Source organism: Myxocyprinus asiaticus, chromosome 8 (assembly GCF_019703515.2).
Source record: "Myxocyprinus asiaticus isolate MX2 ecotype Aquarium Trade chromosome 8, UBuf_Myxa_2, whole genome shotgun sequence".
Classification (NCBI taxonomy): Eukaryota; Metazoa; Chordata; class Actinopteri; order Cypriniformes; family Catostomidae; genus Myxocyprinus; species Myxocyprinus asiaticus.
In genome coordinates, this window is record NC_059351.1 from 35,718,761 (window position 1) to 35,737,441 (window position 18,681).

The 18,681-nt window shown below is 37.5% G+C and overlaps 1 pseudogene; it reads right to left on the minus strand.

Moving 5' to 3' along the window:
- Positions 1 to 2,511: 2,511 nt before the first annotated feature.
- Positions 2,512 to 18,681, minus strand: part of LOC127444762 (serine/threonine-protein phosphatase 4 regulatory subunit 3-like) — a 35,552-nt pseudogene continuing 19,382 nt past the window's right edge.

Sequence of the window (18,681 nt, forward strand, 5' to 3'; positions counted from 1 at the left end):
ATTTCTTAAATGCAACCTCAAAGCCATTGAGAAATTTTGAATTGCACAAATGATGAAATTACTGTTAATAGAGAACTGATGCAATCATTTGGAGTTGGGTTGCACCCAATAATTACCATACCTCTTGATCCCATTTTTTGGAATAAAAAAATAAAGAAAAAAAATAAATGAATGTAATACTTTTTTACCTTTAAAATTATAATTTCCCTGCTAATGCAGGAGCGGCACTCTGTAATGACAACTTTCATTACCTCTCTCAGTCTCGTTTCAAATGCTGGTCTGTGATATTGCCTTAGAACGAATGATGCTGTGATGCAATCAGCTTTTTATCCAGCTCTGGATTTTGACAAGTGCAATTAAAGCTCCTTTAGCTGTCATCTGGTAGGAAAGGGCACATCCAGTTCCCTATCTGTCACTCACTCGACGTTGTGTCGATGTAGTGACACTAGGGGTCACACTTGGGAGCCCCTAACACCTCTGCTTTTTTGAAAAAAGGCCAATGAGAATTGGCGAGTGGAATATGCATGCCACTCCCCCGGACATACGGGTATAAAAGGAGCTGGTATGCAACCACTCATTCAGATTTTCTCTTCGGAGCTGAGCGGTTCTATTCATTGAAGCTGTATTCATCCACGAAGTTCTTCACCTCATCTGCTGGATTCTACGGTGCATTTCAGCGGCTTCTCCCCCTCTGCACCCGTGGAGTGCAGAGAACGCCCCTGGGTGCTTCGGCAGAAACAACTAAAAGTGTATATTCTAAAAAAAAAAAAAAAGAGTATATTTTCTTTCTAAAAGAGCGGCACACACGGAACGTCTTTTTAAAGATGCCTTTCCATCTGTGTGTTATTCCTGGTTGCGGTCAATATCTCTCCGCTTCTGACAGCCAAGATCGCTGTCTTTCGTGTCTGGGCGCTGCCCATGCAGAGACATCATTCGTGGATGGGTCTAGTCCTCACTGCGAGAAAGCAAGCCACCCCAGCGTCTCCCCGCCTCGGTCCTTCTACCTACGGGCATGAGGCCGTGCCGGTTAGCACTGCGGGCGATTTGGGGAACTCAATGGGACCACCTCCGCCGGGTATCCCTCCACGGACCTCCCATTCTCCAGCACGCTCGCTTGCTCCGGTCAGGCGCTCGGACAAGATCGCCGGACGGACAACAAATCATCGGTAGCGTACATCAACTGCCAAGGTGGTCTACGCTCCCATTGCATGTCACAACTCAGACCCTGTGCAAGGTCAGGGAGGACGAGGAGCAGGTCATCCTAGTAGCACCCTACTGGCCCACCCACCAGACGTGGTTCTCAGATCTCACGCTCCTCACGACAGCCCCCCCCCCCCAGGCAAATTCCCCTGAGGAAAGACCTTCTTTCTCAGGGACGGGGCACCATCTGGCATCAGCGACCAGACCTCTGGAATCTCCACGTCTGGCTCCTGGACGGGATGCGGAAGACCTAAGTGGCCTACCACCCGCAGTGGTAGACACGATCACTCAGGCTAGGGCTCCCTCTATGAGGTGCCTGTATGCCTTGAAGTGGCATCTGTTTGCTAAGTGGTGTTCTTCCCGACGCGAAGACCCCCAGAGATGCGCAGTTGGATCAGTGCTTTCCTTCCTGCAGGAGAGGCTGGAGGGGCGGCTGTCCCCCTCCACCCTGAAGGTGTATGTAGCCGCTATTTCGGCGCATCATGATGCAGTAGATGGTAAGTATTTGGGGAAGCACAAATTGATCATCAGATTCCTGAGAGATGCTAGGAGGTTGAATCCCTCCAGACTGCGCCTCGTCCCCTCATGGGACCTCTCCGTAGTCCTTTGGGGTCTACAGGGAGCTCCCTTTGAGCCCTTGGAGTCAGCTGAGCTTAAGGCACTCTCTTTGAAGACTGCCTTCCTGACTGCGCTCACTTCCATCAAAAGCGTAGGGGACCTGCAGGTGTTCTCTGTCAGCGAATCATGCCTGGAGTTCGGCCCGGGTTACTCTCACGTCATACTGAGACCCCGACCGGGCTATGTGCCCAAGGTTCCCATGACTCCTTTTAGGGATCAGGTGGTGAACCTGCAAGCGCTGCCCCAGGAGGAGGCAGACCCAACGAGACTGTGTCCCTCTTGCCACAACGCTGAACTACCAGCTGAAATAGCCAGGACCTGGTCTCGGCTCCTCAGCACTGAATGAGTGGTTGCATACCAGCTCATTTTATACTCGTATGTCCGGGGGAGTGGCATGCAAATTCCACTCGCCAATTCTCATTGGCCTTTTTTCAAAAAAGCAGAGGTGTTTGGGGCTCCCAAGAGTGACCCCTAGTGTCACTACATCGACACAACGTCTCGTTCCCTCTATCAGGGAACGGAGGTTACGAAAGTAAACAGGATGTTTCTTTTACCATCATGTGAAACTTTTCTCTACATGTATCTCCATCGTTTCATTCCAAGACCCATTCTGTCTGTCTCATTTTCTCTCTCTCACACTGTCTCAATCACACTTAAATACATATTTTCTCTCAGAAAACTGATGTTCTGATGTCAAACATGTCTGAAGTTGTTTGCCCCTTTTTCCTCCAAGTGATATTTGACAGTGCCTCTACGTTTAAAGATGTCTGACTCCATTACATCTTTGTCTTCACAGAGCTTAGTAATATTCTCTGTGATGACACATAATTTATTCTCATCCTGATAAAAGTACAGAAAAACTTTCTTATATTTACTTCTTGAGGGCTTTTGTCATTTGTAATCTTCAATTGATAATGCAGTCTAACCTTAGATGAGCTTCCAGTATTTCTTATTTGTGCTTTTTCTTCTACATTATTAATATTATGACATTTTTTGCTTTGTTACAGTAAGATATACTGTATATACATATACAAGCACATATATGTACACATACTATATCTACATACAATATTCAGAATACATGTTTATTCAAAATGTATTTATCATCAATTTATTTATTCTATTAATTTACAAATACATACTGGTTACACATGCAATATGAAAACATACTGTAAATAGGCAAATCTATGACAATGAATAGCTTAAAGGGGACCTATTATGCAAAATTCACTTTTACATGGTGTTTGAACATAAATGTGAGTCGGCAGTGTGTGTACGCAACCACCCTACAATGTTAAAAGTCCACCCACTCCTCTTTCTTATATTTCTATTAATCTAAAACAGTGTCTCAAAGTGATTGGTTTTCGTTTCTGCCCACGACTGGTGACGGACTCCACCCTGTTATCATAGATCCTCCTCTGAGTGATCTACACACAGTCGGACACTTTTTTCCACGCTGGAGCAGCTACGGTGAGAAGAATAATGTCTCAGCTTCGTAAGCATCATAAGTGTTCTGTTGTTGGCTGTAAAAGTGAACATAAGAGTCTTCATGTACTCCCAGCATCAGAGCCACTGAAGACGCAGTGGACAAATTTTGTTTTAGAAGCAAATGTGCCCCAAAACATACAAAAATTCGTGTATGTTTGTGCAAATCATTTTACACCGGACTGCTTTGTGAATGAAGGTCAATATAAAGCAGGATTTTCCAAAAATTTGATTCTCAAGCATGGATCAGTACCAACTATTCATGTTCCAGCTTTATATCCTGAAGATATAAGTATCGCACTTTATATTTTGTGAATGTTTGCAAATCGCCTTCCCGAATGTGCTTGTTAGCTGATTCCACGGCTAATGCAGCTAAAGTTACCATTGTCTCTGATTGTATTCACGGAGACCAGAGCTATGTTGTTATTTTTACACTTACTGTCTGTATAATTCATAACCGCACCTTTATTATGCATAATACAGTAAGGTGATTGTCTTTTTGAAAACTATGTATGTTTTCTGTGAACATAAGAGAGTTGTACTAAAAGTGGAATGTTTACTTGCAAAGGCCAGCACATCTGCACAGACTGTAGTCTGATTTGTTGTTGCTGTAGTATCCGAAGCACGAGCTGTAAAGGCACAGCCCTCTTCCGGAAAGGCAGCAGCTCATTTGCATTTAAAAAGACACACACGAAAACAGCGTGTTTTTGATTCCACCCAAAAAGAGGCATTTACAACATGGTATAATAAATGATCCGTGGGGTATTTTGAGCTGAAACTTCACAGATACATTCTGGGGACACCTGAGACTTATATTACATCTTGTAAAAAGGGCAATAATAGGTCTCCTTTAATGTACACATTAGTGTCATTGCAATTTAAAAACTACAAAATTGAATATTTGACTAAAAAATTACTGTTCAAGAGAGACTGTATGAAAAAAAAATTGACAACATGACCTTGTGTTCCACAGAAGAAAGAAAGTCATACTTGTTTTGAACACCATGAGGGTGAGTACATGATGACAGGTAAACTATCCCTTTTCACTTTAGAAAGATAAATTCACAGTACTCTGTTCTGTTTTCAATGCAAACTTCAACAGACTTCGTTAAACGTTGAACAAGAGGTCAAAGGGCCAAATATTGAGTCATAGACATGAAGCTCACTAAGGTCACAATTACATTAGCACTCCATTCAGTGTGATGCTTGTGTTGTAATGTATCAGTGTGATGACTTGAAGGCCAAGTTTGCATGCTTCTTTCACTGAACACAACTTGCTACACTTTTAAGCTAATACAGTTTCTATGTTAATCAACTGCATGTACAATGCAGTGCCTCAGCCTGTTAACTGAGAGATCGAAAAGCCATTCATTATATAAAGTAAATGTAAGTGACTATCCAAGGGGAAAAAAAGAGTGAGGTGAATTTCAGACTTGCTTAGGGAAGACCTTTTATTTCAAAGGAGTGAATTAATATTATCGATCCAAAAAGCCCTTAATAGTGTTGTTTACTCACATTTACAGAAACCAGGGTTCAAGCCTGAACAAAGCACTGTGCTAAACAATGTCGTTGAACTTATTAAAACATTACTCAGTGGATTCCAGAGGTTTGAGTAGCTCACCAGGCCAAATTGATTTATGGTTTCACACTCACTCTAACTGGCAATGGCTTTTAGCTTTCACATATTGCCCAGCATTCCTGTTGGTCAAGCTGTGTCTTTCACACTTACAGGACTGAATTGAATGCTCCCAAGGGAAGAGATTGCTCAGTCCAGCTCTGTAGAAAACCCTGTTTATACATAATCACACACATCTGTCAAATGATTAAAAGACTGAGCATTCTAACATGGTTGATAATGAATTTCATGGCTAGTAGCTCTCTTTTAGAACAGTGTTTCCCAACCTTTTTTCTGCCACGGCACACTTTTTACGACTAAGAAATTCTACGGCACACCACTATCCCACACAGGCTAATCATCGTCAATATTTTTCCTTTTCAAGAACTTGTCCATGTTTTCTGTCCGTCTTAGTAGCGTGTTTACTTGTAATGTTTGAAATTCGTCTATGCCAAAAAACAAAACAAAACAAAAAAAAAATTCACATAGGTAGGCTACGCTGTGTGAGGTCACAGGTGGCAAGAGCGCTAAATGGGTAATGAAAAACAACAAATTTGCTTCTTTTCTAATTTGTAGATTTGTTCTTTCAATGCCACAAAAAATTACAGGGATGCAAACTCGGGCAAAAAAGGTAAGACGATCAATGGTCCACAAAAATTTTTTCTGGGGATATATATATATATATATATATATATATATATATTTAAAGAATAAGCTAAAAGCACCAATTCCAATTATTCAAGTTTACAATTGTGCAGAATTAGCTGCAAAATAAAGAGTATTTTGGTGAGGCTTGCTTCTGTTTAACAAATTTGTTCAATTTTATTAACGGATTAGTTCAGTGACCCCTTCTGGAAATGTCACTACGTGGCGACAAATGAGCGTCTTATGTGCTATGAGTGAGTCAGTGAATCATTTTGAGTCGTTCATGACCGAAATCTACCAAGAGACTTTATAGTGTTTAAGCATTAAAAGAACAAATCAGATCTATAGTCTTCCTTCAGTCTGAGCATTATTTTTCATCCAAAAAGACAACAATAATAGTCTAATAATAGTGAGTTTCAACAATGTCCTTACCTTCTCCTTTATTAAAACTTGCATGGCTACAAATCTACTGACTTCAATATAAGAATTATAAACACAAAGCAGATCTATGGTATCATTTTCCTACAGTAGCCTATTTAAACTGCTGAGTATGGCTTTTATCAGAAAAGACCACAAATAATAGACAAATAATAATAATTTTGAGTTTCAGTAATGTTCTTTCGTCATTGTAAAGCACATTTCACGAGTTGAGTCGAGGCGTCAACGCTCCGTTCAATGCCAGCGTCAAGCGGCGCATTGCCCTCCACATGACAAGAGTTGCAGAAAGTGTCACAGAGCAACGATTTTACAAATCTGCCACATAAAAAAGCGGGAGGTGTGCACAATATACATTGAAAACATGTATTTGGAAGAGAGAAAAAAAGCTTGCAGTTGCTTAGGTCTAAGCGCTTTCTTGGTGAAATTAAATTAGTTCAATAACTGGGGTCTCTGATTTTCTTAAACGATAAGGTAATATTTAATTAAAAGAAATTATGAGACATTCAATGTCTCCACAAATTTGGACAGTTTTTAAATATTTCTTGTTGCTTAGTACTCTCAAAGACATTATTGGTGAAGCAAAAACGTGTGTGTGAAAAACACTTTGCTGTAAAGTGGCGTCACTTCATAGATTTCAATGTATTCTGCAGCACTTACACGAGTCATGTGAAAGACCCTTAATGCGTATAAATATCATTCACTTTTGCACATTTATCATTGCTCTTCACAATCACAAATGTGACCGATTATGGTTTCAAAACAGCGAATTTCTCCGAAAGGTGAGGAGTTTGGATCCCTGAATTTTTTTTTTCATGCATTTATTTATTTTGTGGAATTTGATAATTTTCCCAGGAACACCTTTCACGGCACATAGTGGTTGGGAAACACTGCTTTAGAACACTATGGGTTTTTCAAAGTAAAGACAATGAGGTGGTTTAATGATTAGGATCTCATGATTTAAATATATCCCAGCTCAGTAGGTCCTTAAAATGCAAGAGGATGGTGATCAGACTTTCGAAGCTCCAAAATCACAGACAGTCAGCATAAATGTCATAGTGTAACAAACTGGCCATGGAGACGGTGCTAGGATCCATGTGCAGGAAGTTTATTAAAAGAGACACAAGCAAACAATCCAAAACAGCAGGCAGAGAGACATAGTCGTTAAGCAGGCAGATAAATCCAATAAACCAAATAGACAGTCCAACCAGACAAACAAAACAAAGTGTAATCCAAAAAGCAGTAAATCCAGAAAAACAGGCAATGGTCATAACATGAATCAAGAAACAATGGCAATGGAAAAACACTCTGTAAGGCAGGGTAAACTGGCAATACTTCGCAATGAACAATGGAACTGCATGGCTATATATACATGTGGTAAACAGGAAATGAGCAGTGAAGAAATGGGTGAAGATCAGTATTCGGGAGAGGGCTCCCTCTGGTGGTTGGTAGGATGGGTAACAACCTCAGATGTTACACATAGATACGACTCTAGCGGTTCTATTAATGTCTTCTAAAGCTATACCATCGCTTTTGGTGCAAAACAATGATAAATATTTAAGTACTTTTTAACTATAAACCATCACTTCTGGTAAGCATCATGAGAGGGTGGCGATCATGCAATCTCTCGCATGACATTGCTATGTTAGGGACGTAATCTCACATTCTCCTCTCGATTGAGACATCCAGGATAAGCACACAGACGCAGTAAAAAAAAAAACAAAAAAAAAAACAGATACAAATACAGATCTAAACCAAAACCATCAAAGCTTCTGTACAGTGTTCCTCCTACTCAGCTGTAAACAGTGCTGCTCTTACGTCACATGCGCAAACTGCTACTGACTGGAAGCAATTTTTTTAAGAAGTACTTAAATATTGATCTTTTTCGCACCAAAAGCGATCGTGTTGGTTTAATTTAACAGTTGGAGTCGTATGGATGACATTTATGCTGACTGTCTACTTGCATTTTAAGGACCTATTGAGCTAAGATATTTTTCAATTTTTTTCAAATGTGTTCTGGTGAAGGATGAAAGTCATACACACCTGGGATATCATAAGGGTGAGTAAATGATGAGAGAATCTTCATTTTTGGGTGAACTATCACTTTAATTCATCAACGGAGAAAGATTTTTGTTTTTAGGGACAGACAGCACTCCATTTTATTTTGGGTTGTTGCTTCTGGTCAATATGTTATGTTTTTTTTTCTTTTTGTGTTTTAATAATTGGCTTTTGTCTACATGTTTTGGATTGCGAAACCATACCTGTGACCAGCTCGCTGAGGGGACTTAACTTTGTGTCATGTTTATGTGTTAGTGCAAATGTGCATTTCTATGTACCTGCATTTCACACTGCCATATTCTAGTTATGTATCTATATAATGGATCACTGTGCAGTTTTGGCTGTTACAGGAGAGAAGAAGAAGTACATGAAGAAATAGGGTGGGTTAGATAAAGAGATGTCAGAAAGCAATCATCACCAACTGCAGTTTATAGTAAATACCATATATTTACAACTGTGGCAGTGTTTCACAAGCTATTTTGTCTTATGTACCCCCATCATTTGGATTCATTATTACTTAATCAAAACCAAACCAAATATGTTCCTTTTAACTCATATTATACTGGATATAATTTAGCATTATAATTAATATTATTAAAGTCTTTTTTAAATAATGTGGATGAAAAATAGGTTCACCAATTTGTGTGTATGTTCTGCTACACATTCTGCATTATTACAGATTTTATTTTGTCTTCTTTCATTACAAAGGAAATAAAATATATAAATAAATATGGGATTAAATCACAATTAGTTAACTCAATCGATTATTTTGGTGTAAAAAAAAAAAAAAAAAAAAAAAAAAAAAAAAAGACAAGAAATCTTTCCAAGTACCCACTGGAACTTGCTTACTGTAACTACCCCAGGGGGAACACAATAGCCCTGATTGAGCATAATTTAACAATGGCATAATCAAAATGATCGCTTATGGAAATTATATAAGCCTACTGTATATGCCTTCTCGTTTGTTCTCTGACCTAATCAGCTGGTTTTGAGAAAATATTATTTTTATTTTTTTCAACATGTATTCCCTGCTGAAGACTACTGCACTAACTACACAGCTATCACCAGGGGTTGACTTAGCACTAAGCAAATGTAGGCAACCTCTTAGGGCCCACAGAAGCCAAGGGCCCCTTAAAAATACAAATAATAGGCTTTTTTATTATCATTAAAGCTAAATAACGTGTGCTGAAATTCTAAATATCATTGTTATAATGGCGATATGATTGATATCGCTGTTATTTTCAGCACCATCAATGCAAGCAACCCCCTCCCCCCTCAGATCAGGCTGTAATGGAATATTCCAAGGTTTTATGCATCTACACAAGTTCATAAAAACGTGAAAGTGAGTGATTTCAACATATACTCTGTTGCAAGTTACAAGCTAAGCTACACTGTTGCTAGTTCAGTTTGAATTGAATTTGTGGAGAGAAAAAATGAAACGGAATCAAGATTTCCTAAGGCAACACCGTCTTTCCCAATTGATCAGATTGCTGCACAGCCTGCACTGCCACCCGGCGCTGCTTCCATGAGCACAGCACTCACTATAGTCACCAATACACAGTGTTGATGATTATGATCTGGGCATTGACACTCATAAGAAAACATTTTTCTCAGACTGTTGACTCGTTTTCACAAAGTCAACTTTTAGTCTAATAATTTGGATATAGTTAACTCAAGGTCAAGTTGATGGAGGAAAAGTGCATTAAGAAAGAGGGAGAGTGAGAAAGAAAAAAGGCATTGTAGTGGTATATACAGTATTGTAGTTAATAGTAGCCAGATTGTATTTTTTTATATAATGTGCTGTCAGACATTATTATTCACTCCTTTTTAGAAATTTGGCACAGCCAGGGAGAAAGACAACCACGGACATATTTTTGTTTGCTGTTTGCAAAGTCTAGTGCTGTCACATAGACAATGAGGTATCTCAGGACACTTATTGTATTTCAGTGAAATATTTTCTCCATACCATTCCATAATATATATATATATATATATATATATATATATATATATATATATATATATATATATATATATATATATATATATATATATATTACACCTTATCCTTGAGTAATCATGCTAAATTGCTAATTTGGTACTAGAAAATCACTTGGCATTATATCAAACACTGCTGAAAGCTATTTGGTTTGTTAAAGAAACTTTGTGTTTGTTTTTGAGTTGCCACAGTATGCAATAGACTGGCATGTCTTAAGGTTAATATTAGGTCACAAATGGCAAAAAAAGAAACAGCTTTCTCTAGAAACTCGTCAGTCAATCATTGTTTTGAGGAATGAAGGCTATACAATGCTTGAAATTGCCAAAAAACTGAAGATTTCATACAAAGGTGTACACTACAGTCTTCAAAGCAAACAACTGGCTTTAACAAGGACAGAAAGAGATGTGGAAGGCCAGATGTACAAATAAACAACTAAACAAGAGGATAAGTAGTTTGAGAAATATACGCCTCACATGTCCTCAGCTGACAGCTTCATTGAATTCAATCCGCTCAACACCAGTTTCATATAAAACAGTAAAGAGAAGACTCAGGCGTGCAGGCCTTATGGGAAGAATTGCAAAGAAAAAGACACTTTTGAAACAGAAAAACAAAAAGAAAAGGTTAGAGTGGGCAAAGAAATGCAGACATTGGACAACAGATAATTGGAAAAGAGTGTTATGGATCTTAACCCCATTGAGCTTTTGTGGTATCAGCTAGACTGTAAGGTGCATGAGAAGTGCCCGACAAGACAGCCACATCTATGGCAAGTGCTACAGGAAGCGTGGGGTGAAATGTCACCTGAGTGTCTGGACAAACTGACAACTAGAATGCCAAGGATCTGCAAAGCTGTCATTGCTACATGTGGAGGATTTTTTGATGAGAACTCTCTGAAGTAGTTTAAAAGTTTTGAAAAAAAAAATTCAAATTGTAATAGTAATTTTTCACGTTATTAATGTCCTGACTACATTTTGATCAGCTGAATGCCACTTTGGTGAATAAAAGTACCAATTTCTTTCCATACGAGCAAAATCTGTACATTATTCCAGACTTTTGGCCGCCAGTATATATATATATATATATATATATATATATATATATATATATATATATATATATATATATATATATACTGTATATATATATATATATATATATATATATATATACACTACCGGTCAAAAGTTTTTAAACACTTGACCGAAATGTTTCTCATGATCTTAAAAATCTTTTGATCTGAAGGCGTATGCTTAAATGTTTGAAATTAGTTTTGTAGACAAAAATATAATTGTGCCACCATATTAATTTATTTCATTATAAAACTAAAATGTAATTAAAAAAACAGTTTTTGAAATTGATGACTTTGACCAAATAATAAAGAAAAGCAGCCAATAAGTGCCCAACATAGATGGGAACTCCTTCAATACTGTTTAAAAAGCATCCCAGGGTGATACCTCAAGAAGTTGGTTGAGAAAATGTCAAGAGTTCATGTCTGCAAATTCTAGGCAAAGGGTGACTACTTTAAAAATGCTAAAATATAACACAGTTTTGATTTACTTTTGGATTTTGTTTAGTTACAACATAATTATAGTTCCATTTATGTTATTCCATAGTTTTGATGACTTTATTATTATTCTAAAATGTGAAGAAAAAATATATATATAATAAAGAATGAGTAAGTGTTTCAAAACTTTTGACCGGTAGTGTATATATATATATATATATATATATATATATATATATATATATATATATAATATTTCTCATACAGCACCTTTAAGAGAAAACTAACATAAATGTGTGTCATTGAAGAGGGCCCCATCCCTGTACTATGCCTAGTGCCCCCAAATCACTAAATCTGCCCCTGGCTATCACCTGAAATAACTAGGTTTTATATTTTCAAAGGGTTGAGCACCTCTGTGTCAAAAAGACCTTAAACACTTGTAATGCAGAGCTATTCAGCATGTCTTTTTCTAGCGAGGAGCTGTGCTCTGAAAAGGGGAAATGAAAAAGATCAATGTTGGAGAGTTTAATGAGGATATAAGATGTCTCTGGAGGCCATTTTCCTCCCTGTCAATTTTAAGACCATTTCAGGCCCAGTCCAATGTCAGGCAGATTTGCATTTGATTTATAGTCACTGTCACTGAGATTCTGACAGATGAGTAAAACCAAAATATTCTCATCTTTTGCTCTATTCGCTCGGGAACATAAACACAACCATAAATTTTGAGCTTTTTCTTGAATCCTTCCCTTTTGGCGCACTTCTAGACAGGGACAAATTGCCCGCTTCTGGATTAAACAGGAACAAACCAAAAATCTGCACAAATTGTTCTTTGTTTTAAATTGCATAAACTACATGCTGAGAGGTGAATCTATAATCTGAGTAGGCCAATTTAGTTTTGAACTGCTGGTACATGTATTTATTGGTACTCGTTGTTTATAGACCTGTGGACATATAAATAAAAATGAAGAAATCACTCTCTGCATCCAGTACTCTCCACGAGCAGCTTGAGAAAGCAATAAACTTCAACATCAATACATCAGAGCGAAAGTCATACCTTCATCTCCTCTGAAATGAACCCAGTGGTCCCCTCCCACACTTCAGGCTCTCGTTTTACTGCAGTTCATTCGCCTGAAGGGCTAAATTGTCCCCACTGGAATATTGGCTCCAAATATACTATTACAAAGCAATTTTATGTTGGTTCAATAAGCATGATGTGACTGCTGTTTTGATGTACCAGTCTTTTTCATTATTAAGGAAAACTTCATCCCCCTGAGATGCACACTAATATCACATTTAACAAAATTCACCAAAAATGTGGATATACTGTGGTAGAAAGAAGAGATGCAGGCCATATGCTGTGTCTGAAAAAAAATATCAACTGTGAAACAACTGTTTTGCTGCCATTAGTGTATCCTTCCCTCTTAAAAAAAAATCAAAACAGCTGCTCACCAGCAAATATACTGTATTGTGTTTTGAATGCTGATCCACAACACAGGATACGGGTGTGTTGGTGTTCCAACAAGGCTTTTTGTCTAACCAACCAGATTTCCTTGGTTTACCATCATTACCAGAAAACCATACAAAGCTAAGTTTTGCTGGAGAACAACTTGGCTATTTTGGTTCATCTGATAGACCAGCATAAACCAGCCAAGACCAATATAGGAATTGCATGCTGTTAAGCTGGTATTTTCAGCAGGGTTTCTCAAAGTTGTGTGCTTTTATTACAAAAATGCTTAAAAAAGTTACACATAATGTTCCAAAAACTAATTTAAGTGAAAAAAAAAATTATTTCCCTTGCACCAAATTAAAGAAGTTAAGGAATCAATTTTCTTGAGCCCTGCTTTTGTTGATCCTGTGTGTGGTGTGAAGTTAACCCAAAGAAACTCAATGTTCAGGGAGTCTGTGTCCACAGGTACTCAATTAAACAGTCTGCCTTACCATAGCACAGGCGTTTAATGTGTTTTAATAAATGTTAAAACTTCATAAATGTTTATGATGTTTGGTGACTAAATCCCTGCAAAGTCATCACATAACTTATTTTACTTTGTTCTGAAGGTTTATGAGTTTTACCTGCAGACTGTACTGAGGTTGTATCAGGAGGCTTGCTGCCTCAAATGCCAACACATTCTAATAATGATACAAGTGCCATTGACTCTTGCGTGGCTTGTGACTGATTGCAACATTCTAATATTTGGATTAGGGCTGTAAATCGATTACAATTTTTAATACAACTAATAACATGACATGCCGATTAATTAATCGCATGCATCATTATTTACTAAGAATGGCCCCCAAATAAAGGTCATTCATAATTCATAAATAATGCATAATAATTAAAATATTTATAAATATAGCATTTAGGGCCTATAATAAATATATAATACAGATTTAAATTCAGTTAGAAATAAATTGCATTATTGTGGCAGATAAATAAAATATTGATTAGACAATACAACAAGTGGCTTAAGAATTCAATATATTGTTTGATTTATTCTCATGTCTTTGAACAAACCTACAGTTGACAGTAATCTGTGTTGCATTGAGTTCTTCAATGTGTCCAGTTCTCACAGTACGTGTTATTGCGTTTCCTCTGCACTATTTTTAATTGTCACTTTATGCACACGTGCATGCCTCAGATGTACACGTCTGGAGCATCTCACTGGTATTTAGCGTCATAAACACGGCATATTTCTGACGCTGTGTCAAGTTAAATAAAGTGGAAACCTTGAAAATCATGTCTCAAGATTCCTGTATTCTGTTGTGCTTTGCCCACCTTTTGTGCTTCCTCAATAAGCAGTTTCTTTCTAGCAAGTCAGTCCACTGCTGGCCATCTTTGGAACACTCTCGGGAGGCTATTTCCAGTCATGCCAGTGCAGCTCCTATCTACTTTAATGGAGACAGACCAAAATCTCAAAAATGGTTGGTCAAGCTTACAATCAAAGAACATATTTCAAATCAGCAATACAATCTGACAATACTGGTCATAATTTGTGATTCTTTACCTCATATTACACAAAAAAAAAAATTAAAAAAAATAAAAATCCTGCCTTGTATAGCTAATGTGCATGCTTGTTCTAGATTTGATTGACAGGCGATGTCTGTATCTAAAAGGTGATTCTCTCTTTTAACTGTAAGGCGGGATTTCTGTTGACCGTTGGGCGCTCAGAGCTCCTTGGTTGAGCGTTCCAATTTCTCCCATTCATTTAAATAGAAGTGGCCCATCTCTGCTAAATAATCTCTAGCGGTTCTCATTCAGCGGCTGCGCTTCTTGTGAGGTTTGTTAAGGCGCACTGCCACCTATAGATGCGGCTCATAAAAACAGATGTACTTCAAGCTTGAACAATTGCCGAGTTTGGAATGGCATACTACCATAAAACAATTTCTATATCTTCCATAGACAGAGTAGTATGGGTAGTATGCCATTTCAGCTGTTTTTCTGTGTAAACAAGTGGCATACAAGTGCAACTCCTATCTACTTGAATGTGGAAAGACCGAAATCTCCAAAAGGGTTTTTCAAGATAAAGAGAAAAGAACATATTTCAAGTCCCGCCTTACAGGTAAAAAAGCCATTCACCTTTTTAGAAACAGACATCACTTGTCAATCAACTTGAGAATGTGCATGCGCATTAGCTATACAAGCCGGGAAAATGTAGTTGTTACTGCTGATTTAAAATATGTATTTTGATCGTAATCTTGACCAACCGCTTTTGGGATTTCGGTGTTCCCCTATTCAAGTAGATAGGAGCTGCACTGTCATGACTGGAAATAGCATCCCGGGAGCATTCCAAAGATGGCCGACAGTGAACTGACTTGCAAGAAAGACTTTGACTTAAACATAAACGTGCAAGGATGCGCTTTAAGTGCTTCTTGAGTTGCTGTCCATGTGCGAGGTTCTGAAATGTGACTATAGTGCTGCTCGTCAGTGTAACTTATATTTGTGCGTTACTTTATAAACATTTGTAATTTACCTCACTGAAAATGTTTATACACATTTAACCTAATTAATTACACAAATACAAATTGTTTTTCAATAATTTTGTGTAGAACTATCGGACCCATTTTATATTAGGTGGCCTTAACTACTATGTACTTAAACATTTGATACAATGTACTTAGTATGTACATACATGTTGTTGCATTGCAATTACATTTAAAGTACTTGCATTTAATTATATTCGTAGTAACACTGCTTACTTTACCCCTAACCCAATCCTTACCCCAAAACCTAACTCCTAATCCTAACCCTAACCCACCCTTACTCCGAAACCTACCCTACCTCAACCTCAGTAGCAGCAAATGTGGAAATTTGCATAACAACGTGTAGTTACACAGTAAATAGTGTTGTATGTATTTAATGTTAGTACATAGTAGTTAAGGCCACCTAATATAAAGTGTGACCGAACTGTTTATTTTACACAATCACTGCTTCATTCATCAGGTGTGCATTTGTATTATTCTGTTTTCACAAATTACTCTGTTGGTAATAAAAGTTTCCAGGATCAGTGAAGGCAGCGGAGGCCTTGTGTATGGTCCTACCAATGACAAGCATTAGCTGAGGGGGAGGTTTCATTCTCAAAATGTGGCCCCACAAATTCCACAATTTTAATTTTAATTTTAAAATACATAAAGAAACAGGCTCATGACAAATCTTTCAATAAGTCAATACACCCTAACATTCTGGTTTTACCCACAGACTTTAAGCCATGTTGCCATGCTGTTCTTTAGAATGACTAGTGCAGTAAAATTATTGGGTAAAATGAATGATAGGCTACATCAAGACTTTAGGTTAGAATTTAATCAGTAGGCTATAATCAGCATGTACATGTCACCATTTCCTTTAAGACTCTTTTAAGAATTTTTAAGCAAATTTTTTAATTCACTAGTTCATTTTAAATGGTCCAGTGTAACAAGTGAATTTTTAAATGCATGTATCTATCTCAATTACTATGAGTTTAAAAAAAGTTGCATGCATCATAATTATAAGTGACCAATAAGATGGCTTTAATATGTTTTTTTAATCATTATTATGTCTGTTAGTGTCTATGTGCATTCCTTATTGAGCGTGCTAGATGTGCGCATCTTATAGAGAATGCGATTATTAGAGAATATTAGAGAATCTTATTAGAGAATGCGGTTGCTAATATTAATCTCAATTCTCCATTACTGAGCACATGTGCCTCTCCTTTGTGATTGGTGCACCGTGCATTAAGTATTTTATTGATAAATGGTGTTCATAAAGAGGATGTTTGTTATTTTCCCTCTAAACTATTTAGTGCTTCTCTTGCATTTCTTTTACAAGAGAAGCAGCAGGATCAACTCTGCAGATTTGTTCTCTCTCTCCCAGTTAGTTGCACATTTGCTTTTTATTCTTGCACCTGAACCCAACAGTACCAACACTAATCTGTATATATTATTAGGCTGAAGTGAGTTGATGTGGTGAGCTTAGTGTATAAGAGCCTTTCTCACTGGTAAGGCATTTATTTGGGCTTTAGTGGGTTAGTTTATAAAGGGTTCCAAATTATTATGTTTTTTAAGTGTATTCATAATAAATTTGCCATTGCAGGTGCGGTGTGGCCCTGTAGAACGCTAGCTGCTGTTTATTCATACCTGTTTCTTTACATTTCTTCCTGCATGCTGTTTCATCAGAGTCGCTTCATTGTTTGTTTTGCTAAACGTATTGCACTACATTTGTCATGTTTCTGCATTATACAGTGCAAAACATTAAAGACAGTGGGGAAAAATACCTCAGTATATATAACATAAGTGTGTATACTGTATGTTGTTCCAGAAATTAAAACCCAACAGATACACATACAAAATTTTTTTTATAATAAATGCTTGCCCAATAAGAGCTATCTCTAACGAGTTGGGCTCAGGTGCATTCAATAAGACAGAAAATCAGATCCAGATCGGGTCTCGTGATAATGTGGGAAATTGCACTATATAGTAACTTAACTTACATTTACACCACCATGTTTAATCCACATTAAGTAGAACTGAAACTGGAGCTGGCAGGTCCAAAAATGCTAAACTAATGCTGAAACTTCTACGTTATCTCCAGAAGTTGTTGGCTTGCTCGTTATTTGTTTGACATTCGGTTTCTCCTACCCATGGTCTCTGGAGTCGACAACATTATCATTAACACAATTAGGTTAAAGAATATATGACTCTATCATACAGGCATAAAACATTGAACTCAAATGGTCAGTGCTTGTTGTAGCTGTAGAATTATGCCTAAAAATGCTCAGCTGGGCTTTCATTTACTAGCACTTGTAAGGGAACCTCTTAGGGAATCTGAAAATTCCACCCATAGCACTAAAATGTCAGAGGTGTCCAAGTATTCATTCATCAATTAATTAAATTAAAGTGTAAGTTATGCATACAATTAACAATATTTAGAATGTGTAAATGTTTTTTTTTTTTTTTTTTTTTTTACAAGTGTTTAAGACAGAACATGCAAGACAGTTGCACTGAACACTTAGACACCACCCAGATAGCAAGGAAAGGTCGATTCAAATATTTTTAGTGGTAAGGGTCGGAATCAGTCGTCGATCAATTCTCAACATTGAATCAACATTCACTATTTGGTCGGTACATCAGAATGTTGTTAGGTCGAAAATAGAACATGTATTCAACATGTACCACCGACCCATTTGGTCGAAATTTTAATGTTTGTTCTATGTTAAACTTGAATCTACACCGGCCCAACCATCAGTGGATGCGTCGCTAGAAAAAGGTAAGCATAAATGTACATTTATTCATCATTTTACACAATGTTTTGTCAGTCTATCATTGAATATCACTTTAGATTTGAATTGTTTTATCCCTCAGAGTTTTAAAAACATTCCCGCTCGGTAATTTTGTAATTAAATGCCCTATTTGCGCACTGCCCAGTTTTCCGTGAGGCAGCCGGTAACTGAGGTAAGATAATGCACCACGTTGGACTCATTCCAGTTGTTGTAGATGGTCAACTTCAACCTGATCAATTTCACTCATATTTTCTAAACTTTAACTTTAGTTCATTCATTTCTCTATCTACCACTCGCGAATGTCCTAAGACGCGCGCGTGAGCCTGCAGTGGTGCAGCGTGCGCCATAATTTCAATAATACACAAGGTGAATAAAT